The sequence below is a fragment of the Bos grunniens genome, chromosome 3 (assembly GCF_055505025.1).
Source record: "Bos grunniens cultivar Pamir isolate PY7600 chromosome 3, Bosgru_T2T1.0, whole genome shotgun sequence".
Lineage (NCBI taxonomy): Eukaryota > Metazoa > Chordata > Mammalia > Artiodactyla > Bovidae > Bos > Bos grunniens.
In genome coordinates this window covers 103958701-103985762 of record NC_141167.1, presented here as the reverse complement: position 1 = coordinate 103985762, position 27062 = coordinate 103958701, and the positions used below count along the sequence as shown (strand labels likewise).

At 38.2% G+C, this 27062-nt stretch overlaps 2 long non-coding RNA genes across 2 annotated transcripts; both read left to right on the top strand.

Moving 5' to 3' along the window:
- The first annotated feature begins 3298 nt into the window (after positions 1-3298).
- On the top strand, positions 3299-4455 carry LOC147376518 (uncharacterized). Its single transcript, XR_015161679.1, has 2 exons — positions 3299-3505; positions 4240-4455. It is a non-coding gene; the product is annotated as an uncharacterized LOC147376518 (long non-coding RNA).
- Positions 4456-11805: 7350 nt separating this feature from the next.
- Positions 11806-13317, top strand: LOC147376517 (uncharacterized). Its single transcript, XR_015161678.1, has 2 exons — positions 11806-11957; positions 12693-13317. It is a non-coding gene; the product is annotated as an uncharacterized LOC147376517 (long non-coding RNA).
- Positions 13318-27062: the final 13745 nt, after the last annotated feature.

Genomic DNA, 27062 nt, shown 5'->3' with positions numbered 1-27062 from the left:
AATATTTTACCTCTAACTGGGGAATAGAGAAACTTGACCCTTGTAACCTTTTCAAGTAACATGTTAAGATCCTTCACTTGTTAACAAATATTCTTTGGAGATTCTTTTGAAAATAAAAACACAAAAGTAAAAATTATCTGTAACTACATCAGCTAAAGGTAAACACTCTTAGCAAATTATTATATGTACTTCCTGTCTTTTCTTAAGTATATGTTAATCAAAATCTCATCATGCTTTACAAATGATTTTTAAATTATAATTTGAATATTTCTGATAGTATTAACTTTAATGATCTTAAGAATACATATATGCATGTATTGTAACTTATCCAATTCAGCAAGATTATGGAAGGATGGTGAAGAGTGAGCCTTACCTTCAGAAATAAAAGCAAAAAGGGAGAAATTCAAGGATACTTGTAGTTACTTCTCTACAAGCATTTGGAACATTTCACCATAATTCTCATTTACTTATTTTTACTTCTCTATTTTATTGTAGAATCTTAATTATCAGAAATTATTTTGCTCACTAGTAAATAACATAAAGTAGTAAAATGTGGGATAAAATGTTAAAGCGAAAATTAGGCAAAAAGTTTTAAAAATGTTCTTTCCTTTCATTTTTCTTATAATAACGATTCACAGTGAAACCCTCAGAAAGCTAGAGAATGGAGACAGTAGTCTTGTGGCAGCTGTTCATGTGGTTGATCTTGAGGAACTCTTGACTATTCAAGTTTACCACTGTAACCTATCACGTGACTGTGGCTGACATGTTGGGGGCACCATGTCTATTGTGACTTTCGTGCTTTGTAATGATTTGTTCTCTTTTTAAGAGAGGTGTCCTCAATGGAATGTCTCCAGATGTGACCAAAGCTGGAGCACCTGGCACTGAAATCCCATTTGACCAGTTAATTCTCAAAATTTTTGATGACAGAAATCAGACATTTCTTTAAGGATTTATGTCTTAGATGTGATATGAAACTATGGGAAGTAGTAACTGATCTGTTGAGTAAAGTTCCTTCTCTTTGTGTTCTGAAATACTCTATATGATCCATTCAGTGATGGCATTGCTTGTAGAGATCTATTCTGAAGGTGCTGTAGTTAATGCCTCTGTCCCTGCATGGTCATGGCCAATGGTTAAAAGCTCTTCCTCACTGATAGGAGGAAAATAATTCAGGAGCCCCAACCTGTTCAACAGACGGGATGTGATGCTGTGTTGATTCAATGATTCTTTACTTTCTGGAGCTTAGCTAGTGACTATTTCAGAGATTCCTCTTTCTCTTCCTCTTCTCCTCATTCTCATCTTCTTCCTCCTTTCCCATTTACAAAACCACATTCTTGAAAAGCTTCTTGATTATTTGATCAAAAGGAGGAAGGAGATTTAAGCAACATCACTTTAAATGCTTAATTTGCTATTAGTCAGCTCTACTGACTGCAGGCAGAATTTTTTTTAAATATGAAAGGACTAATCAGTAAATGTATTGCCAACATGTCAAGGTACCAAATTGGAGAGCAAAAGGTAATACGGCAAACTGGGGGACTGGAGGGCTGAAGGAAAAGGCAGAATGAGCATGAAAATACATTGTAAAAATTACTGTCTTTTAAAGACCTAAGACATATGTGGAAAGAGCAGAATAAAGTAAATATATCAGATCAGCCCTAAGTTCATATTTTACCTAGATTTCAGACTTTTAGTGCTCTGACCCTCTCTCCCCTCCCCAAACCTACTCTCAGTCACTTATTTGTGATGACATAGTCTTAAATGATATTAGACATTGACTTTTGGCTTCATACAATTTAAACTTGCTATCTGCTTATAGAATGTAAAGGACTTATTTCCTGAGAAAGGAATTTTCAGCACATGACAGTAGTCGAGGGGAGTGTTGGGGTCAGGTGAGATGGAACATCCTGATTCTATTAAAAATATGCTCCCACATTCTACAGTACCATAGCCAGCATTGTAACTTTTTTTGTAAACCAGACAGGGCCCCTCAGCAGCCAAGACCCATAACAAAATCTTCAAGCCCAAAGGGACAGAGGATAGTTTATATCCAAGACTAAAAGGGCAGAAATGAAATCTTTTGATAGAATTTAAGAACATAATAAGGCATTGCTTCCCAAATATTAGTCACTTTCTAAAGGCTTATTATATTTCTCATAATTACACACCACATATATCATAATATTAAAACGTTATTTTAAATTGACTTTAAACTAACTTTAAAATTTTTTAATTTAATAGGTCATAGGCAATACTGTGCATGAAATGGCAGATATATATATATATATATATACACACACACACACCCACATGTGCATGCAGGCTAAGTCGCTTCCGTCCGGTCTGACTCTTTGTGACCCTATGGACTGTAGCCTGCCAGGCTCCTCTTCCCATGGGATTCTCCAGGTAAGGATACTAGACTGCAGTGATAACCATTTCCTTCTCCAGGAGATCTTCCCGACCCAGGGGTTGAACCCGTGTCTCTTATGTTTCCTGCATTAGCAGATGGGTTCTTTACCACTAGCATTACCAGGGAAGCCCATACTTCCCAGAGAGAGAGAGAGTGAAAAGGGGAGAGAGATGATGAAGACTGGCAACTTCAAAATCTGCAGATCCAAAAACCCTGGTGGAAGTCCATCAAGCAGGGGAATTGTCTCTTACCTGCTGGAGGGTCAGATGTTGTTCTATTTAGGCTTTCGGTAGATTGTTTGAGGCTTATCCACCTTACAGAGGCAACCTCCTTTACTCAGTCCACTGATGAATATTAATCTCATTCAAAAACATTCTTAGAGTAACACCCAGAATAATATTTGACCAAATATCTGGGCATAGGAATCTGCTTGGTTGATGTTCATTATTTGAAGGAGCAAAGCAGTGAAAGGAGGACCCTAGATGTCACCACTTTACTGAATGTGTTTAAGTATCAGGATGGGAAGGTTGGTGAGATGATCTTCAACCTGCACTCAGTCAATTTAGAAGATAGGAAACTTAGATTAGCAGGTCATGGATCAAGGGGAAAAGCATTATAAGAACTTGAAGTAAAGAGAAAGGCGTCACCAAGTAGCTAGGCTCTTTGTAACCCACTATGAACTGCAAAATGGCAACCAGTTCAAGTGGAACAAGGAAAGCAGTTTTATAATTCACAGAACATGAAAGATATCAAAGGGTCTTCATCCCCAAACAAAAAAGAGAGGCTTTGATTACAAGTTAGAGAACTCTGCAAATCCTTCCACTGCCCTAAACCGCTGTAACTGAGCACTAAGGTAGGGACTATGAGTCATGAGAACATAATCCAGTGAGGAGATCCTGGGGCAGGACATTTCCTGATTTTGTAGTCCCTACCAAGTCAGTTATTAATGGATTTGCATTTTGGTTGGGAAATGATTGGATCAGCAAGTTTTGGCAGCTCCACTCCCCCCTGGGAGGGGCAGCAAGCCCCAATAAAGAGGCCCTCTGCTGTACCACCACCATTCTCCTGCTACTCAAATCCCGATAGACTGTGGAGAACCTGGTGAGTCTGATTCTTCAGTTCTGCTTTGTTCGTGGGCTTCTGGATGTTGAACTTATGCTGGAGACAGCAAATTTCATGGGTTCAAAGTTATAATCATGGGTTTAATAGTACTTACTGGATGGGAACTTGGAATTTGGGCAAAATCGTATGCTGTATTTATTAGGTTTCTTGTACAAAGATTGAATTCTTGTATTGAAAAAGACATTACTAAGAAGTCTTTGACATTAAGAGGTAAAGAAGAAAGTATTTTTTCCTTTATTGTTATTGTTTTGGTGTCCCTCTGTTGTGATTTCAGAGGCATTTATCCTAGAAAGTATGAGGCCCCTGTATCCTTCCTGGTGGCCCTTTGCTCTGTACACAAGTCATACTTCTGGGACCTCATGAGAGATCATGAAGATAGGAATTGCTTGTGAGCTTGCCCAGGATTTTAGAACTTGTGATGACGTTTTTTGAAGATGTTATTTTCATAAAACGAACACAAAAGCCATTGCTTTATTCTTTAAAAACCAAGATATTTCCTTTGGAAAAATTATATGAGAAAAGGGAAGGTTTTCTCTGGGCTGATGATATAATTTCCTAAAAGGGAGAGAGAAGCCAGAAACTCATTAAAAGGGATTAAAGAGATTAAAGCACATTCTTAGAGTCTGGATACTATCAGATGGTATTACACAACTTTTGCCATGTCCTTCTATAGCAGTTCTTTCTTGTGAACACTGTCATGTAATTTCTTTCAGATTGTAAGACTCCAAAAAGATGTCTCAGCAGCAGCAGCAGTGCAAGCAGCCCTGCCAGCCACCTCCAGTAGTGTGCCCACCCAAGTGCCCTGAGCCATGCCCACCCAAGTGCCCTGAGCCATGCCCACCTCCAAAATGCCAAGAGAAATGCCCTCCTGTGCCGCCTCCCCAACAATGCCAGCAGAAGTGCCCACCCAAGTGCAAGTAAAAGCTTCAGCTTTTATCTGGATCAGAAAAGGATAAGGACAGTAGTCTCACCTAGCTCCACAGCTCCACCTTCATCTTCTCTTCAAAGCCTATCATGAATACAGAAGAAGCTTCTCCATCCTTCAGCCAGCAATATGCCTGTGGCGATTTCTGACAGCCAGAGGTTTCCTTCCTGAGGCTGCTACACCACTTCCCTCTGGGAGGACAGCTGAGAAAGCATCACAGTTCTTCAGACGGAAGAGCAACAGCTCTCCTCCCAGATGTCATCAGGGAATTCACTCACTGTCTTCTGTGTCTCTCTGTCACCTGGGCAGGGGTTTCTACCAGCTGGGCAATTGTTACTTATCCTCCACTCTTGAATAAACTACAGTTCCTTTGTGTGATGTTAAAAAATGTTTTCTTTCTTTTAAAATCTGCTTTTAGTAATACCATATCATCATCTTGGTTTGTTCCTATCCTTCTTTGATGCCAAGGTTTAGGCTCTCATAAACAGAGTTATCTAAATTTTGAGTCATAGAAAAGATTATTTCTATATAATTTAAAATCCCACCCTATTTTCTTAATGATCACTTCTTGATTGATTTGAGGTACAATTTATGCAATTACTCAGGATTTCAGTCCCTTTGCTAAAATGTGAGGAAAATCATAATTACATTGCAAACTTGTCTGAGGCATAAAACTTACATGACTGTTGTAATTTACTTGGCACAATGCCACCTAAACAAGCACATACAGAGCACTTGGTGAAGCAGCAGATCAGCACTGTGTGTATCAGCACCCCGTCACCACCATCACCAGCATCACCACCACCACCAGGTCGACTACAGCAGCAAAGTGGTGCACACATAGCCAGAAAGCAAGAAGCTTCTTAAACTCTACTACCCTTTCATATTCTGTTCTTTTCCTTTTATAATTTAACCTTATTTTAATGTGACAATACAGACAAACATCCTTTGCAAATTAGTGAAATATTCTGCATAAAATTAAAGTAGCTCTGAAGACATGGGTAGTACAGGAGAATGGGAAATTAAAACAGTCCTTACCAGACAAGGTGCCACCTCATCTCCATGTGTAAAATCAGCTCCTCTTAATCGAAAAACTTATCACCCTCAAGGTTGTTTTATATTTTTTCAACTATGAAATTACTTTCCTGATTGTTTTGACCCCACCTTTAAAGAACATTGAGGTCGCAATGTTTACTTAGATTTACAAAGTCACTGCTGCTAGGTACCTTGTTTTCTAAGTGATTAGCTTAAGGGTCAATAAGCTGTGAAAAGGGATATGCTCTTTAAGCATTTTGGTCGTAAGTGTCCAGCAACAGAAGAGTTAATTCAGATCATATGCACACACACAAACATACAACAGGCACACGCAAGCACCAGTATTATTCTTAAAAACAGTATTATTTTTAAAAGTTTTCTCATTAAATCATATTGTACCTAAACATATACAAAATCAAGAGGATCTTTGTCTCCTACATTCTTCACTTACAAATCTAGAAGTAAATGACTCTAAGATAATAGAGCTGCAGATGGAAAAAGATTCCCAGATTCCTGCTCAATCCTCATCAGACTATGACATGTGTGAGAAATAAACACTGATATTTTGAACCTGTCTCTACTATAGCTAGTATAATTTGACCTGACATAGAAATCCGTTCTCTGAGGTGGGATGCTCCTGTAATAAATCTTAAAATTATGGCATTCACTTAGAGACAGGGGGTAGTTGGCAAGGTAACTGGTATTGGAACCCACAAACATGGTGATGCATGTTATTCAATGGCAAAACATTTGAAATAATGATTGTCCATGGTAACTTAGGTGGTTAAGCATACGTTGGTTACTTGTTGAATTTACCAGGGTATTTTGATAGACAAATGTTCAGAAAATAATTGTCTGATTTGCAGGCCAGAATAAAAAAAATGAAAAAAATTATAGCTTAGATAGTCAAAAGCTTGTTGAATTAGAAAACTCACCACTTGTAAAGCCCAAAGACAAAGAGATGAGATTAGAAGCAGTTTTGAATTTTACATCCACCTCCAGTTGACTATAATAACAGAGAAAAGAGGAAGAAGTTGTAGTCTTTCTACCTGTGTATCAGGGAACTGTGGAATAGTAGACTAAAGAGTTAAAACAGACAAATTACAGCTCAGTTATAGCTTATGCAAACAGATCTTTTATTAAACAGACACTCCCAAGACATGGGAGCAGACCCACTCCGAAAGAGTTATCATAACTATTCCTCTTGGCTTCCCCCTTTTTGTAATTCCCATCTTTTCCTTTCTGGTTGTGCCCTGTACAAAGTGGGCTTTATACCTGCTACCAATCAAGAAAGGGAATGTAAATGGACATACACTCAAGGTCTAGAGACAGTTTCAAGTTACATAACAACAGGCTCTGTTGTGTACGTCTTCCCATAATTCAGCCTGTTATCAGTCAGTTCAGTTCAGTAAAGTGGCTCAGTCGTGTCCGACTATTTGCGACCCCGTGAATCGCAGCACGCCAGGCCTCCCTGTCCATCATCAACTCCCGGAGTTCACTGAGACTCACGTCCATCGAGTCAGTGATGCCATCCAGCCATCTCATCCTCTGTCGTCCCCTTCTCCTCTTGCCCCCAATCCCTCCCAGCATCAGAGTCTTTTCCAATGAGTCAACACTTCGCATGAGGTGGCCAAAGTACTGGAGTTTCAGCTTTAGCATCATTCCTTCCAAAGAAATCCCAGGGCTGATCTCCTTCAGAATGGACTGGTCAGTGTATTATAATCAGATATATATCCACATAGAATATTTATAAATCCTTAATAGGCTCCTAGCTGCCTGAGGTTACTTGAGGAAGGCCCTGTGGTTAGTTTGTATCCACTGTGTGCCTAGGGCATGCGCAGGAGTTGGTAAAATCTCTGTGGTTATTTTGTAGCATATCTGTGAGCTCCTTTGGGCGTATCTGGGATGGGGGTTTGGCAACCCACTCCAGTACTCTTGCCTGGAAAATCCCATGGATGGAAGAGCCTGGCAGGCTACAGTTCATGGGGTCGCTACCAGTCAGATACAACTGAGCGACTTCACTTTCACTTTTCACTTTCATGCATTGGAGAAGGAAATGGCAACCCACTCCAGCGTTCTTGCCTGGAGAATCCCAGGGATGGGGGACCTGGTGGGCTGCCGTCTCTGGGGTCGCACAGAGTCGGACACCACTGAAGTGACCTAGCAGCAGCAGCAGCAGGGATGGGGTTTAGAGATCAGCTTTCCTCCTTTTACCCTAGGCCACCCCTAGTTGTTGATGCCTAACTTTCTACCTAACAGCTCTATTATGTTCAGGTGAAAAGGCAGCAAAATAAATGAAGCCACAAAGTTACTTCTAGGAAGGGAACTGAGTGTGGTCCCTAGAACATAGAATGATTGGAGAAATGAAATATATCAGATGTTTAATAACTTTTTGAGGAAATTGATGACTAAATAAACTATGCCCCAAACTAAACAGACTGATTTTTCAGGAACAGAAACCACTTTCTAGCTCTCCGTTCCCCACTTGCCACACTACCCATTTCAGATGTGGTCAGTACAGCGACTGAAAGGAAATAACCGCTGAGATGGTTACAAGGTCCATAGAGAAGAATGGATGAGGGAAGTTCTCTCAGAGGCTAGTATCAGAGCCTAATAGAGCAAGGAGGAAAAGGAACACAGAGATTCCCAAACTTTGTTATTCTGTTGTCTGGTCATTATTCTTTCACCTCCCCTGTCCCCAGTTTTATTAAGGCATAACTAAGATATTACACTGTACGTCTTCACCATGTATGGAGACCATGGCAGCTCACGCCAGTATTCTTGCCTGGAGAATTCCAAGGACAGAGGAGCCTGGTGGGCCATAGTCCTTGGGGTTGCAAAGAGTCGGACACAACTGAGTACCTTTCACTTCACTTCACTGTGTATAATGTGGTGATTTGACATATGTGCATTTTTTTGCGTTTACCACCATTGGGTTACTTAATGCATTAATCACCTCAATAATAACCATTAAGCATGTGGGTGTGTGGCGAGAATGCTTAAGGTTTACTGTTTTAGCAAGTTGCAAGTACAAAACAGTGTTATTAACTACAGTCACTGTGCTGTACCTCAGACTTCCAGAGCTTATTCATCCTATGACTGAAGGGGTGTTGCCGTTCCCTAGGATCTCCACTTCTGCCCCACCCCTCAGTGCCTGCTAACCACCATTTTGCCCTCTGTTTCTGTGAGTTCTTTGAGTTTGGCAACACATTTCTAAATAACCAATGGGTTGAACGAGAAATAATAAACAAAATTAGAACATACTTTAGGAAAAATTAAAACAGCATGCAATAACTTTAATGATACATGTAGTGCAAAATAAAAACAGAGAAATTTATGGCTGGAAACATCCATATTACAAAAGAGGAAAGATTTCATATCAATAACCTTTATAGACATACATGCATGTGTGTGAGTTTATGAAAAATAAAAAATTCTAACACTAAATACAGCAAAAATATAAGCAGTTGTTATTTCTTGGAGTTTAATGATGGTACTCTTTTTTTGAACAGCTTTATGCTTTCCTGATTATATATATTGTGATGTAGTTTCATTTTTACAACTATTCATCATTATATTTAAAAAGTATACAGCAGTCAGTGAAGATGTTGCTGAGCTAGAGGAATATGCTACGTCCCAGCTTCTGGAACATAATTTCTGGTGACTGTTTCAAGTGTCTTTCCTCTTCTTTCTCATTCTCCACTTCTTCCTCCTTTCACATTACAAAGTCACGTTCTTGTAAAGCTTCCTGATTATTTGACCAAGACAAGTTGGTTGAGAAATTCTTCCTACTGATTGCAGGAAGAATTTAAAAGAATATTAAAAGTTATTTTTAAAAGCATTGACAACCTGTCAATGTACCATGTTGGACAGTTAAGAGGTATACATTGGGAGTGAAGGGTAATATAGCCAGATAAGGGGTCTAGAGGGTTGAAGGAGAAGACAGAGAATAAGCAAATTGAAACAGAATTTTAAAATCACTGTCTTTTAAAGATCAAAAGCATGTTTGAAAAGAGTTGACAAAAGCAAATGTATCAGATCAGTCCTAAGTTCATATTTCACCTAGATTTCAGAACTTTAGCGCTCTGACCCTCTTATCTCTCCCAAACCTCTCTATTATTTATATCTTAAATGGTATTTTATATTTATTTTTCCTCTCAAAGAATTCAAACCTGATACTTATGGAATAAAAGAGTTTTAAATCCTGACAAAAGAATTTTAAGAACATGATAGCCGTCTAAGGAAGTGTTTGGGTCAGATGAGATGGGACATCCTGATTCATTGAGAATATATTTCCACATTCTACAGTAACATAAAGCTAGCATTGTAAATTTATTCCTAAATCAGACAGGGCCCTTTCACCAGCCACGGCTCACAAGACACAGCTTCAGTGACCAAGGGGACGGCACAGAAAAGAGTATAACTCATGTCCAGGATAGAAGATAGGAACTATAGAAGAACTGTTGACTGCTAAATCTGCGAAAAGCACAAATGAAATCTTTGCCAGGGTTGGAGAACATACTAGGGCATTGTTTTTTCAACTTCAGTCATTCCCTAAAAGCTCATTTTATTTGTCCTAATTACACATCACAAGTATCATATAATATTAATATTTAAAAAATTTTTTATGCTAACTTTTGGAATTTTTAATTTAATTTTCCATAGTCAGTCATCTACATAAAATGGCAGATGAAATATTCAAGTTTTATACACACACACACACACACAGATATAGTAGAGAGAGAGATTATGAATTCTGGAGAATTTGAAGTTTGTAGAGCTGAAAACTTGCTGGAAGTCCATTAGGCTGGGGAATTGTCTCTTACCTGAAGGAGGGTCAGCCTTGTTCTATTCAGGCTTTCAGTGAGGACTACCCACATTTTAGAAGGCAACTTCCTTTACTCAGGCCACTGATAAATATTAACCCCAATCAAAAGCATCCTTTGAGAAAAATCCAGAATAATGTTTGACCAAATATCTGGATATCCTGTGCCAGTCAAGTAGATCTATAAATTAACCATCAAACTTTCTTCCCAGCAAACTGGCAAATTGTACAAAAAAAGTAGAGCAGATCAATGTTATGTGGCAGCCTGGAAGGGTGAGTTTGGGGGAGAATGGATACATGTATACATATGGCTGGGTCTCTTTGCTGTCCACCTGAAACTGTCACAACACTTGTTAATTGGTTATACTCTAGTATAAAGTAAAAATTCAAAAAAATTGAAAAAATTTAAAAATAAACAGGCAAAAAAAGAAAGAGTGAAAATAAGTTTATTTCACATATATTCCACTGTGACCAATATGGAAAATGTAAAGGTTAAAATTATCATAAAATTATTATTAATAATTAAAAGTTTTATATGAATGACAATGAACTTCAATCACTGAATTATTAATAAAGTGATTTCAAATTTTTTTCTTAAATCTACTGCTAGATTTGATGGAGAAACATGTGTTTCAATAATTAATAAATAGTAAATATATTAAAAAGTAGCCATTTGAATAGCATTGCATTTTAGATTGGGTTTTTCAATAATTTCAAGGAGGCAGGAAAATTTGAACAATCCTTGGAAATTTCTCAAAAGTTTAAGAAATAAAAAGAGATCAGTTGGAGAAGTTATGTAGGAGCAGGTGATGGGTCATGTTGGGGAGTTATGAGCAAAAAGCTTGCTTTCTATCATAGGTCTAAGGTCTGAGCTGCCACAATATCTGAATTACAGTAGGTGATGCTACACTTGTAGTGAATTTCCTGTGATTCAAGGTGAGACAGATTTATAAAGGTCACAAGAATCTTGATGTCCTGTATTCCATGTGGCAAAGCAGTGAAAGGAGGACCTTAGAGGGTTACCATTTTACTGAAGGTGTCTATCTATCATGATGGGAAGGCTGGTGAGATGACCTGCAACCTGCCTCAGTTTATTTTAGAAGCAAGGAGACTTTAGATTAGCAGGCCAGGGATCAAAGGGAAATGCATCATAAGAAGAGTCTGAGGTAGAGAGAAAAGTGTCCCAGGTAACCAGGCCCTTTGCAACCCAGTATGTAGATAGAATGGCAACCAGTTCAAGTGGACAAAACAAACAGTTTTATAATTCAAGGAAGGTGAAAGAGAGAGAAGAGCATATCCTCTGATCAAGAAAAGGATCCCTTGATGACAAGTTAGAGAACAACCCCCCACAATCCCTGCAAATCCTTCTGTCATAAATTCCTGAAATTAAGAGCTAAGCAGAGACTGTGAGTCATAAGAACATAATCCAGTGAGGAGATCCTGGAGCAGGGCATATCCTCTTTTCGGAGTCCCTGTCAAGCCAGTTATGGATGGATTTGCATTTTGGTTGGGAAATGACTGAACCAGGCCCATTTTGGCAGCTCAACTTCCCCCTGGGTGGGGCAGCAAGCCCCAATAAAAAGGCCCTCTGCTGCATCACTGCCATCCTTCTGCTACTCAAGTCCTGATAGACTTTGGAGAACCTGGTGAGTCTGATTCTTCAGTTCTACTTTGTTCTTGGGCTCCCGAATATTGAATTTATGCTAGAGGCAGCAAATTTGGTGGGTCCAAAGTTATGATCAAGTGTTTAATGCTCCTTAGTGGATGGGAACTTGGAATTTGTATGCTATATTTATTAGGTTTCTGGTAGAGAGTTTGAATTTCCCTACTGAAAAAGAAGTTAATAGGAAATCTTTGATATTAAGAGGTAAAGAAGAAAGTATTTTTTCCTTTTTTTGATATCATTTTGGTGTCCTTCTGTGGTGATTTCAGAGGCATTTATCCTAGAAACTATGAGGCCCTTGTATCCTTCCTGGTGGCCCTTTGCTCTGTACACAAGTCATACTGCTGGGACCTCATGAGAGATAATGAAGATAGGAATTGCTTATGAGCTTGCCCCAGATTTTAGAACTTGTGATGGACTTTTTTTGAAGATGTTTTAATTAAAAAAAAAAAAAAAAAAAAAAAAAAACCTACTGCTGTGTTCTTTCAAATAAACATATTTTCTTTAGAAAATTTGTATGAGCAAAGAGAAGGTTTTCTCTAGGCTGATGAAACCATTTCCTAAGAGAGCAAGAGAAGCCAGAAATTCATTAAACGGAATTAAAGAAATTAAAGCACATTCTTAGAGATTGGCTCCTAGCTGATGGTATTACATAATTTTTGCCATGTCCTTATTTAGGAATTCCTTCTTGTGAACACTATCATGTAATTTCTTTCAGATTCTAAGATTCCAGAAAGATGTCTCAGCAGCAGCAGCAGTGCAAGCAGCCCTGCCAGCCACCTCCAGTAGTGTGCCCACCGAAATGCCCTGAGCCTTGCCCACCTCCAAAGTGCCCTGAGCCATGCCCACCTCCAAAGTGCCCTGAGCCATGCCCACCTCCTCAGTGCCAGCAGAAATGCCCTCCTGTGCCACCTCCCCAACAATGCCAAGAGAAGTGCCCACCCAAGTGCAAGTAACAATATCAGCTTTTATCTGGATCAGGAAAGGATAAGGACAGTTGACTCACCTAGCTCCACAGCTCTACCTTTGCCTTCTCTTCAAATCCCATCATGGATACAGAAGGAGCTTCTCCACCCTTCAGCCAGCAATATGCCTGTGGCGATTTCAGACAGCTAGAGGTTTCCTTTCTGAGGTTGCTATACGGCTTTGCTCTTGGAAGTGCCCAAGAAAGCATCACAAAGCTTCAGAAGGAAGAACAGCAGCTCTTCTCCTGGGTCCCATCAGAGGATTCTCTCACTGTCTTCTGTGTCTGTCATCTGGGCAGGGGTTTCTACAGGCTGGGAAATTGTTACTTATCCTCTACCTCCTGAATAAAGTAGAATTCCTTTGTGTGATGTTAAAAATGCTTTCTTTATTTTAAAAGTTGCTTTTAACAATACTATATAATTGTTGTGGTTTATTTGTATTCTTTGATATCAAGGTTCAGGATCTCACAATCATTGTTGCCTGAATTTTGAGTGACATAACAGGTTATATTTATATCATTTCTAGTCCATATTACTTATTTAATTGAAGATTGATTGATTTGAGAAATTTTAAACTCCTCAAGATTTTTGCTTCTTTACTAAAAAGTGGGGAAAGTCTTAGATATATTGCTCACTCGTCTGGGGCATACAAATAAAATGAATGTGTTTAGTTTAGTTGGCACATTGCTAGATGCAGAGTTAGCACTTAGCGAGGCAGTAAATCATCATTGTCTTAGTCATTACCAGCATCACTACTATCATCGGCATTACCACCATACTTGTTCCAGCAGGACAGTGGCTCAAACATAATTAGTATAGCAAACAGAAAGAAATTCTCAAACTCTGTTACTCTTTCCTAATTTGTTGTTCTTTTTCTTCTTCATTAACCTTATTTTTAATGTGATATTGCAAATATAGAATTTGGGGTAATTACTGGAATATTTTTGCATAAGATTATAGTGGTTTTTAAAACATAAGTAGTAGAGAAGAAAGAGAAATTTGAAAAAAAAAAAAAGATCTTTACCAGACAAAGTGCTGTCTCCTCTCCATGTGTACCACCTGCTCTTCTTTCTCCAACAACTAATCCATGGTCTGTCTATATTTTTTCACCTCTGAGACTACTTTTTTTACTGAAGAACACATTGGTTTTTGCAATGTTTAGATTTGTAAAATTACTGTTGCTATGCACCTTTCTTTCATAAGTGCTTAGCCTACTATCAAGTAAGCTGGGAAATGAGGGATATTTTCTTTAAGTATATCTTTTTTGTGGCTCTAAGCTTCCACTTAGAGAATAGTTAAGTCAGACCACAAACTCCACACACACTGATGAATAGGATACTATTTTTAAAAGAAGTAAAGTCTTTGTGTTAAATCATACTATGCCTAAATATACTTAAGATTAAAAGGACTTTTCTTTATCTACATTCTTCACTCATAAAGCTAGAATTAAAGGATTCTATGATAATAGAACTGAAGATGGAGAAAGAGTCTGTTACTGCTCAACCCTCATCAGACTATGACTTGTGTGTGTGTGGTGGGGGAAGCACCAATATCTGGGAGTTGTCTCTTCTGTAGCTAGTGTTATTTGACCTGACACAGAAATTAGTTCCTAGAGGTAAGGTGTTATTGTAACAAGTCTTAAATATGTGGCCATGGTTTAAGAGTCTGGAGTAGGTTGGCAAGAAAACTGACACTCAAAAATATAAATGTGGTGACACATGATAGTCAATGGCAAAATCTTTGCTATATAGGTAACTTGGGAGGCAAACTGAATGTTGTTAGCTTGTTGTGTTCACCAGGGTATTTCGGTGAACTTATGTTCAGAAAATAATTGTTTATCTTGCAGGTCAGAAATGAAAAGAAAAAAACATAGCACAGAAATTCAAAACTTTGTTGAATTAGAAAAATGCACCACTTGTAAGCTCCAAAGAAGAAGAGATGAGATTAGAAGTGGTTGTGAACTTTAGATCCACTTTCAGTTGACTGTAACAAGAGAGAAAAGAGAAGTAAGTTGTAGTCTTTCCATCTGTGTGCAGGGAGCCTCGTGGTAGCTCTATTATGTTCAGAAGGAAAGAAAGCAAAATAAATCAAGCCACAAAATTACTTCTAGGAAAGGACCTAAGTGTGGTCCCTAAAACATAGAAATGACTGAAGGAGTGAAACCTATTGGGTGTCTAATACGTTTTTGAGGGAATTGATAGCTAAATATACTATGTACCGAAACTAAAATGACTTTGACTTTTCAAGAATAAAAATAACTTTCCAGGCCTCCTTTCCCCACCTTCCATACTACCCATTCCAGATGTGGTCAGTACAGATAAATAGAAGGATACAACTGCTGTGAGATGGACACCAGGCCCACAGAGAATAACGGATGAGTGAAGCTCTCTCAGAGAATAGTATCAGAGCCTAACAGAGGTAAAGAGGAGAAGGAACACAGAAATTTTCAAACTTTGTTACTCTATGGTGGTTATTCTTTCATTTTTCCCCCTCTAGCTTAATTGAGATATAATTGACAGTTTAAATTGTATATATTTATTGATGTCAGGCTATACTACAAAGCTACAGTCATCAAGACAGTATGGTACTGGCATAAAGACAGAAACATAGATTAATGGAACAAAATAGAAAGCCCAGAGGTAAATCCATGCACCTATGGACACCTTATCTTTGACAAAGGAGGCAAGAATATACAATGGAGAAAAGACAATCTCTTTAACAAGTGGTGCTCGGAAAACTGGTCAACTGCTTGTAAAAGAATGAAACTAGAACACTTTCTAACACCACACATAAAAATAAACTCAAAATGGATTAAAGATCTAAATGTAAGAGCATAAAATATACAACTCCTAGAGGATAACTCTCTCTGACATAAATCATAGCAGGATTCACTATGACCCACCTCCCAGAGTAATGGAAATAAAAGTAAAAATAAACAAATGGGACGTAATTAAACTTAAAAGCTTTTGCACAACAAAGGAAACTATAAGCAAGGTGAAAAGACAGCCTTCAGAATGGGAGCAAATAATAGCAAATGAAGCGATTGAGAAATAATTAATCTCAAAAATATATAAGCAACTCCTGCAGCTCAATTCCAGAAAAATACGCAACCCAATAAAAAAAAAAATGGGCCAAAGAACTAAACAGACATTTCTCCAAAGAAGACATACAAATGGCTAACAAACACATGAAAAAAAGCTCAACATCACTCATTATCAGAGAAATTCAAATCAAAACCACTATGAGGTACCATTTCACACCGGTGAGAATGGCTGCTATCCAAAAGTCTATAAACAATAAATGTTGGAGAAGGTGTGGAGAAAAAAGAACCCTCTTACACTTTTGGTGGGAATGCAAACTAGTATAGCCACTATGGAGAACAGTGTGGAGATTCCTTAAAAAAACTGGAAATAGAGCTGCCATACAACCCAGCAATCTCACTGCTGGGCATACACACTGAGGAAACTGGAATTGAAAGAGACATGTGCACCCCAATGTTCTTCACAACACTGTTTATAATAGCCAGGACATGGAAGCAACCTAGTTGTCCATCAGCAGACAAATAGATAAGAACTCTGTGGTACATATACACAATGGAGTATTACTCAGCTATTAAAAAGAATGCATTTGAATCAGTCCTAATGAAGTGGATGAAATTGAAGCCTATTATACAGAGTGAAAGTAAGTCAGAAAGAAAAACACCAATACAGTATACTAACACATATATATGGAATTTAGAAAGATGGTAACGATGACCCTATATGCGAGACAGCAAAAGAGACACAGACTGTTGGACTCTGGGAGAAGGCGAGGGTGGGATGATTTGAGAGAATAGCATTGAAACATGTGTATTATCACATGTGAAATAGATTGCCAGTCCAGGTTTGATGCATGAGGCAGGGTTCTCAGGCCTGGTGCATTGGCATGACCCTGAGGGATGGGATGGGGAGGGATGAGGGAGGGGGGTTCAGGATGGGGAACACATGTACACCCATGGCTGATTCATGTCAATGTATGGCAAAACCCACCACAATATTGTAAAGTAATTAGCCTCCAATTAAAATAAAAAATCAAAAAATGGAAAAATTGTATATATTTACAGTGTATAATGTGATGATTTGACCTATACATATTTTGTGCAATGATTACCACTATCAATTTACTTATGTCACCTCAATAATAACCATTTAAGAGTGTGTGTGTGTTTGTGTGTACGTGTGTGTTTATGTGTATGGTCAGAATGCTTAAGGTCTTCTTTATCAGCAAGTTTCAAGTGCACAACACTGTATGTTAGACTCTCAGGGCTTCTTCATCTTATAACTGAAGACTTACTCTCTTTGCCAAACATCTCCACTTTTGTCGCATCCCTCAGTCCCTGTTAACCATGGTTCTACTCTGTTTCTATGAGTTCCATAGGTTCAGCAACACATTCCAAACAATCAATTGCTCAAAGAAGAAATAACAAGTAAAATTAGAAAATGATTTGGCAGGAATGAAAATGAAAATACAACATACAAAATCTTGTGCAATACACATAATGTTGTACATAAAGAGATATTTATGGCTGGAAATATCTATATTAAAAGTGATGAAAAATCTCAAACCTTATAGAACTTTAAGGCAAAGAACAGCAAAGAGAAAAGTCAAAATAATATACACTAGAACAGAAATAAATGAATTTAAAAATAGGAAAACAAAAGAAGAAATAAAAATAACACATTGGTTCTTTGAAAGAATCAACAAAATTGACAACCCATAGGGATACTGGTCAAGACACAAAGACAGAAGGATCAGGTTTCTGAAATCAGCAAAGAGGAGGAGACAACACTGCTGATCTTAAAGAAATAAAAGGACTATAAGAGAATACTCTGAGCACTGACCATGAACACTAAAAAATTAGAAAACATAGATGAAATGGATAAATTCCAAGATGCAAAGTATGGAAATACATTCATGAAAGTGTAGAAAATCTGAATATCTGTAGCAAATAAAGGGATAACATTAATAATGCAAAAAAATGTCCAAAGAGGAAGACCTTGGTCCAGATGGCTGCACTGTTAAAGTCTACCTAATATTTATATTACAATTATCATAACTCTTTCATGAACTTTTGTAAAAAACAGAATAGAAGGACTTAATACCATATAATTGCACCTTTAAAATTGTTTAAGAGGAAATATTTAATGTTATATGTGCTGCTGCTGCTAAGTCACTTCAGTCATGTCCGACTCTGTGCGACCCCGTAGACAGCAGCCCACCAGGCTCCCCCGTCCCTGGGATTCTCCAGGCAAGAACACTGGAGTGGGTTGCCATTTCCTTCTCCAATGCGTGAATGTGAAAAGTGAAAGGGAAGTCACTCAGTCATGTCTGACTCTTCGTGACCCCATGGACGGCAGCCTACCAGGCTCCTCTGTCCATGGGATTTTCCAGGCAAGAACACTGGCGTGGGGTGCCATTGCCTTCTATGATATTATGTATTTTATCATAATTAAAAATAATTTTAAAATGTAGAAAACAAATGGTCATTTGCCAGCTCATTATACGAAGCTTATTACCAGAAATGACATCACAAGGGAAGAAATAAATATTCCTTGATAGGGATTGCATTGAATCTATAAATTGCTTTGGGAACAATAACCCGGTGTACGAGACAGCAAAAGAGACACTGATGTATAGAACAGTCTTATGGACTCTGTGGGAGAGGGAGAGGGTGGGAAGATTTGGGAGAATGGCATTGAAACATGTAAAATACCATGTAAGAAACGAGTTGCCAGTCCAGGTTCGATGCACGATACTGGATGCTTGGGGCTAGTGCACTGGGATGACCCAGAGGGATGGTATGGGGAGGGAGGAGGGTGGAGGGTTCAGGATGAGGAGCACATGTATACCTGTGGTGGATTCATTTTGATATTTGGCAAAACTAATACAATTATGTAAAGTTTAAAAATAAAATAAAATTTAAAAAAATTGCTTTGGGTAATATACTCATTTTCACTATATTGATTTTTCCAATCCATGAACATGGTATATTTCTCCATCTATTAGTGTTCTTTTTGATTTCTTTCACCAGCGTTTAATAGTTTTCTATATATAGGTCTTTAGTTTCTTTAGGTAGATATATTCCTAAGTATTTTATTCTTTTCATTGCAATGGTGAATGGAATTGTTTCCTTAATTTCTCTTTCTGTTTTCTCATTATTAGTGTATAGGAATGCCAGGGATTTCTGTGTGTTGATTTTATATCCTGAAACTTTACTATAATCATTGATTAGTTCTAGTAATTTTCTGGTGGAGTCTTTAGGGTTTTCTATGTAGAGGATCATGTCATCTGCAAACAGAGTTTTACTTCTTCTTTTCCAATTTGGATTCCTTTTATTTCTTTTTCTGCTCTGATTGCTGTGGCCAAAACTTCCAAAACTATGTTGAATAGTAATGGTGAAAGTGGGCACCCTTGTCTTGTTCCTGACTTTAGAGGAAATGCTTTCAATTTTTCACCATTGAGGATAATGTTTGCTGTGGGTTTGTCATATATAGCTTTTATTATGTTGAGGTATGTTCTTTCTATTCCTGATTTCTGGAGAGTTTTTATCATAAATGGATGTTGAATTTTGTCGAAGGCTTTCTCTGCATCTATTGAGATAATCATATGGTTTATATTTTTCAGTTTGCTAATGTGGTGTATTACATTGATTGATTTGTGGATATTGAAGAATCCTTGCATCCTTGGGATAAAGCCCACTTGGTCATGGTGTATGATCTTTTTAATATGTTGTTGGATTCTGATTGCTAGAATTTTGTTAAGGATTTTTGCATCTATGTTCATCAGTGATATTGGCCTGTAGTTTTCTTTTTTTGTGGGATCTTTGTCAGGTTTTGGTATTAGGGTGATGGTGGCCTCAATGCAATCCCTATCAAACTACCAACGGTATCCTTCACAGAGCTAGAACAAATAATTTCACAATTTGTTTGGAAATACAAAAAACCTCAAATAGCCAAAGCTATCTTGAGAAAGAAGAATGGAACTGGAGGAATCAACCTACCTGACTTCAGGCTCTACTACAAAGCCACAGTCATCAAGAAAGTATGGTACTGGCACAAAGACAAGAATATGGATCAATGGAACAAAATAGAAAGCCCAGAGATAAATCCATGCACATATGGACACCTTATCTTTGACAAAGGAGGCACGAATATACAATGGATTAAAGACAATCTCTTTAACAAGTGGTGCTGGGAAAACTGGTCAACCACTTGTAAAAGAATGAAACTAGAACACTTTCTAACACCATACACAAAAATAAACTCAAAATGGATTAAAGATCTAAATGTAAGACCACAAACTATAAAACTCCTAGAGGAGAACATAGGCAAAACACTCTCCGACATACATCACAGCAGGATCCACTATGACCCACCTCCCAGAATATTGCAAATAAAAGCAAAAATAAACAAATGGGACCTAATTAAACTTAAAAGCTTCTGCACAACAAAGGAAACTCTAAGCAAGGTGAAAAAACAGCCTTCAGAATGGGAGAAAATAATAGCAAATGAAGCAACTGACAAACAACTAATCTCAAAAATATACAAGCAACTCCTACAGCTCAACTCCAGAAAAATAAATGACCCAATCAAAAAATGGGCCAAAGAACTAAATAGGCATTTCTGCAAAGAAGACATACAGATGGCTAACAAACACATGAAAAGATGCTCAACATCACTCATTATCGAGAAATGCAAATCAAAACCACTATGAGGTATCATTTCACACCAGTCAGAATGTCTGCGATCCAAAAGTCTACAAGCAATAAATGCTGGAGAGGTTGTGGAGAAAAGGGAACCCTCTTACACTGTTGGTGGGAATGCAAACTAGTACAGCCACTATGGAGAACAGTGTGGAGATTCCTTAAAAAACTGGAAATAGAACTGCCTTATGATCCAGCAATCCCACTGCTGGGCATACACACTGAGGAAACCAGAAGGGAAAGAGACACGTGTACCCCAATGTTCATCGCAGCACTGTTTATAATAGCCAGGACATGGAAGCAACCTAGATGTCCATCAGCAGATGAATGGATAAGAAAGCTGTGGTACATATACACAATGGAGTATTACTCAGCCATTAAAAAGAATACATTTGAATCAGATTTAATGAGGTGGATGAAACTGGAGCCTATTATACAGAGTGAAGTAAGCCAGGAAGAAAAACACCAATACAGTATACTAACGCATATATATGGAATTTAGAAAGATGGAAACAATAACCCTGTATACGAGACAGCAAAAGAGACACTGATGTATAGAACAGTCTTTTGGACTCTGTGGGAGAGGGAGAGGGTGGGATGATTTGGGAGAATGGTATTGAAACATGTATAATATCATATATGGAATGAGTCACCAGTCCAGGTTTGATGCACGATACTGGATGCTTGGGGCTGGTGCACTGGGACGACCCAGAGGGATGGTATGGGGAAGGAGGAGGGAGGAGGGTTCAGGATGGGGAACACATGTATACCTGTGGCGGATTCATTTCAATATTTGGCAAAACCAATACAATATTGTAAAGTTTAAAAATAAAATAAAATTAAAAAAAATATTCCTTAAGGATATAGGTTAAAAAATTCTCCATAAAATACTAGCAAACTAAATCCATTACCCTGTATGAAGGATTATACACCATGAGCAAGAGGAATTTATTCCTGGAATGCAAGGTTGTTTGAACATATACTATCAATCAATGCAATGCAGCATATTCATAAAATAAAGACAAAAAAACACACGACCATTTCAGTAGGCATTTGACAAAATGTAATGTCCTTTCATGATAAGAAGAAAAAAAACACTCAATCAAGTTGAAATAGAAAGAAAAGTTCTTAACTTCATAAAGGTCATCTATGAAAAACCCACAGGCAACATCATACTTAATGGTGGAAGACTAGATGCATTCTCACCAACGTCGGGAATAGTACATGGTTGTATATTCTTGCCACGTCTACTAAATTATTACATATTGTAGAGGAAGTTCTTGCTAGGGCAATTAGGTAAGATGAAAAGATGCCCAGATTGGAGAGGAAGATATAAAATGTTTTCTGTTTGTAGATTGCATGAGCTGTATGTAGATAATCTTAAGGAATTCACACATGAAATAGTATTAGAATGAATAAGCAAGTTCAGTGAGATTTCAGGATACAGTATCAGTATGCATAAATCAGTTATATGTCTTTACATAAGTAACGAATAATCTGAATGTGAAAGTAGAATTTCTTTCACAATAGCGTTAAAAAACAACAGGTATAAAATAAACATATGCAACACTTACACACTGAAAACTACAAAAGATAATTGAAAGAAATTCAAGAAGATAAATGAAAAGATACTTTGCATTCATGAATTTGAAGGTTTAATATTGTTAAGATGGTAACACCCCCTAAATTGATCTGCAAATTTACAAAATTTCTACGAGAATCCTTGCTCCCTCTTTTGCAGAAATTGACAAGCAGATCCGAAAATTCAAATGGAAATTCAAGGGGCCCCAAACAGGCAAAATAATCTCAGAAACCCCCCCACAAAGTTAGAGGATTCCCACATCTCAATTTCAAAACTTTCCACAAAGATAGAGTAGTGCAGGCTTGTGACCCTAGTATAAGAAGTTCAGAAACAAATTGTTACATTTATGATCAATTGATTTTGACAAGACTGGCAAGACAGTTCAATTGGGGAAAGAACAGTCTTTTCAACAAATGATACTGGGACAACTCAATATCTATAGGTTAAAGGTAAAGTTGGATAAAGAAAGGATAAAGTTGGACCATTACCTCATAATATATATAAAAATTCAAAATGGATCATAGAACTAAATGTAAGTAGTAAAACTGTAAAATTTAGCAAAAATGTAAATGTAAATCTTCATGGCCATGAATTAGGCAATGGTTTCTTAGCTATGATACCAAAAGTTCAATATTAGAAAGAAAAAAAGAAAAGATAGATTGAGTTTATCAAAATTTAAAAATTCCTTTGCATTTTCAAAGTTGGTAAAGAATCCACCTGCAATGTAGGAGACCCCAGTTTGATTTCTGGGTTGGGAAGATCCACTGGAGAAGGGATAGGCTACGCACTCCAGTGTTCTAGGGTTTCCCTTGTGGCTCAGCTGGTAAAGAATCTGCCTGCAATGTGGGAGACCTGGGTTTGATCCCTGGGTTGGGAAGATCCTCTGGAGAAGGGAAAGTGTTCACTCCAGTATTCTGGCCTGGAGAATTCAATGGACTGTATAGTCCATGAGGTCGCAAAGAGTTGAACATGACTGAACGACTTTAACTTTCACTTACACTTGAGAGAATGAATAGATAACCCAAAGAATGAAAGAGAATATTTATTTGTAAGTCATATATCTGATAAGGGCTTTTATCCAGAGTATATAAGAATACTTAAAACAACAATAAAATTAAAAAAAAAAAAAACTGTTCTAAATGGACAAAGGACTTGAATAAATTGACAATAAAGCACACATGTGAATAGACAGAAACCAGAAATCTAGGGAACCTGGTGGGCTGCCGTCTATGGGGTCGCACAGAGTCGGACATGACTGAAGTGACTTAGCAGCAGCAGTAGAGGTTTGGAAAGTTACATACTTCTGTGAAAGTCGCTCAGTCATGTCTGATTCTTTGCAAGCCCATGGAATGTAGTCCACTCCAGGCCAGAATACTGGAGTGGGTAGCCTTTCCCTTCTCCAGGGGATCTTTCCAAACCAGGGATTGAACCCAGGTCTCCCATATGGATGGATTCTTTACCAGCTGAGCCACAAGGAAAGTCCAAGAATACTGGAGTGGGCAGCCTAACCCTTCTCCAGGGGATCTTCCCGACCCAGGAAACGAACCGGGGTCTCCTGCATTGCAAGCAGATTCTTTACCAACTGAGCTATCAGGGAAGTCCCTTATACACTTCTAGACCATTCTGTTTTATCTCTTTTTATTAATAAAGAGTTAATATATTAAGTGTCTTAATATTAATATAAAGAGATAAAACAAAATGGTTTTGAGAGAATTAAAGCTCAGATTTTCAGCGAAGATTGAAGCTTAAGGCCATCTCACTGAAGTTAATTTTTCCAATAGTGTCAAACAAGGTAAGTTGACAAAGGCATTTGAAAAGGAAGCAAATAAATAACATAAGAATGTTTTTGTAAAATAAATTTGGTTATCATTATTGACATGTAGAACTGACTGGAAGCACCTAGAAGCCTAGGAGACTTGCCAGGAATCATATCACCAAAGCAACCACAGGCTCAAACAAAACAAAACATTCCTCCAAGATCCTTAAAACCACACTTGGTTAGAAAGTGAGCTGCAAAAGTTACCTAATAAGGATTGTACAATCCACGATGCATGCTTCAGATTTGATCATACAAAAGTAATAATCCTATCAATGGCAGAACAAAGGAAAAAGAGTTCCTTACAGAGAGCAGGATCAAGACCTTAACACAGAGCTTTTATCACTTCTGCATGTTGGGGCTCAGTTCAGTTCCGTTGCTCAGTCGTGTCCGACTCTTTGCAACCTCATGGACTGCAGCACACCAGGCTTCCCTGTCCATCACCAACTCCCAGAGCTTGTTCAAACTCATGTCCATCGAGCCAGTGATGCCATAAAACCATCTTATCCTCAGTTGTCCCCTTCTCCTCCTGCCTTCAACCTTTCCCAGGATCAGGGTCTTTTCCAATGAGTCAATTCTTCACATCAGGTGGTCAAAGGATTGGAATTTCAGTTTCAGCATCAGTCCTTCCAATGACTACTCAGGACTGATTTCCTTTAGGATTGACTGGCTAGATCTCCTTGCAGTCCAAGGGACTGTCAAGAGTCTTCTCCAACACCACAGTTCAAAAGCATCAGTTCTTTGGTGCTCAGCTTTTTTTATAGTCTAACTCTCACATCCATACATGGCTACTGGAAAAACCATAGCTTTGACTAGACGGACATTTGTTGGCAAAGTGATGTCTCTGCTTTTTAACATGCTGTCTAGGTTGGTCATAGTTTTTCTTCCAAGGAGCAAGCACCTTTCAATTTAATGGCTGTGGTCACCATCTGCAGTGATCTTGGAGCCCCCCAAAATAAAGTCTCTTACTGTTTCCATTGTTTTTCCATCTATTTGCCTTGAAGTCATGGGACAGCATGCCATGATCTTAGTTTTCTGAATGTTGAGTTTTAAGCCAACTTTTTCACTCTTCTTCTTCACTTTCCTCAAGAGGCTCTTTGGTTCTTCTTCGCCTTTTGCTACAAGGGTGGTGTCATATGGCTTCACAATATTCACAGAACTGAATTTCAGGAAACTAAGGCCTAACTGCTATGTGTCTTCCCATTATTTCCTCTTGCATATGGTATTTAGTTTTCCTGTATCTTTTCACCCTTGGTTCCTGGGTAATAGGAAGAAATGGTTCATCTGCTTACTTCATAGTATGATGAACCAATAGAAGCCATAGGAAGATATGTTAGAGACAATTACATGCCATCCAGAGGCTTTATATTTTGAATTAGATGAAACTATGATGTTTCTTCCTTGGGGACTATTTTCTGCATAGGAACCAAAAGGAGTAAACAGATCTTTGAACACCACAAGTGTAAACTATGATAGTAGCTTGAAGAGCTCACCAGTATCTACTCTCCTCTTTTTCCTGGGCACACTGATAAATTAAATTTCTTGATTTTCTAAGGTAGATAGGACCATGTGACTAATTTTGAGTCAAGCCAATGTATAAAAACAGGGCTATCTCTTCCTTACTCAGTCTATTGTCCTTTTCTTATATCTGGAATTCAGAAGAGAACAAGGCCCTCAGTGATGGTAAGACCATACAATGGAAGGACCCTGGTTCCCTTTATGACTGAATAGACCAAAGACCTTGCAAACTCATGCTGGAATTGGAAAGGTAAGAAATAACTATGGGCCTAACAGAAGCAGAAGATATTAAGAAGAGATGGCAAGAATACACAGAAGAACTGTACAAAAGAGATCTTCATGACCCAGATAATCAGGATGGTGTGATCACTGACCTAGAGCCAGATATCCTGGAATGTGAAGTCAAGTGGGCCTTAGAAAGCATCACTACGAACAAAGCTAGTGGAGGTGATGGAATTCCAGTTGAGCTATTCCAAATCCTGAAAGATGATGCTGTGAAAGTGCTGCACTCAATATGCCAGCACATTTGGAAAACTCAGCAGTGGCCACAGGACTGGAAAAGGTCAGTTTTCATTCCAATCCCAAAGAAAGGCAATGCCAAAGAATGCTCAAACTACTGCACAATTGCACTCATCTCACACACTAGTAAAGTAATGCTCAAAATTCTCCAAGCCAGGCTTCAGCAATATGTGAACCGTGAACTTCCTGATGTTCAAGCTGGTTTTAGAAAAGGCAGAGGAACCAGAGATCAAATTGCCAACATCCGCTGGATCATGGAAAAAGCAAGAGAGTTCCAGAAAAACATCTATTTCTGCTTTATTGACTGTGCCAAAGCCCTTGACTGTGTGGATCATAATAAACTGTGGAAAATTCTGAAAGAGATGGGAATACCAGACCACCTGATCTGCCTCTTGAGAAATTTGTATGCAGGTCAGGAAGCAACAGTTAGAACTGGACATGGAACAACAGACTGGTTCCAAATAGGAAAAGGAGTTCGTCTAGGCTGTATATTGTCACCCTGTTTATTTAACTTACATGCAGAGTACATCATGAGAAACGCTGGACTGGAAGAAGCACAAGCTGGAATCAAGATTGCCAGGAGAAATATCAATAACCTCAGATATGCAGATGACACCACCCTTAGGGCAGAAAGTGAAGAGGAACTCAAAAGCCTCTTGATGAAGGTGAAAGTGGAGAGTGAAAAAGTTGGCTTAAAGCTCAACATTCAGAAAATGAAGATCATGGCATCCAGTCCCATCACTTCATGGGAAATAAATAGGGAAACAGTGGAAACAGTGTCAGACTTTATTTTTCTGGGCTCCAAAATCACTGCTGATGGTGACTGCAGCCATGAAATTAAAAGACACTTACTCCTTGGAAGGAAAGTTATGACCAACCTAGATAGCATAGGTTGTCTCAAAAGCAGAGACATTACTTTGTCAACAAAGTTTCGTCTAGTCAAGGCT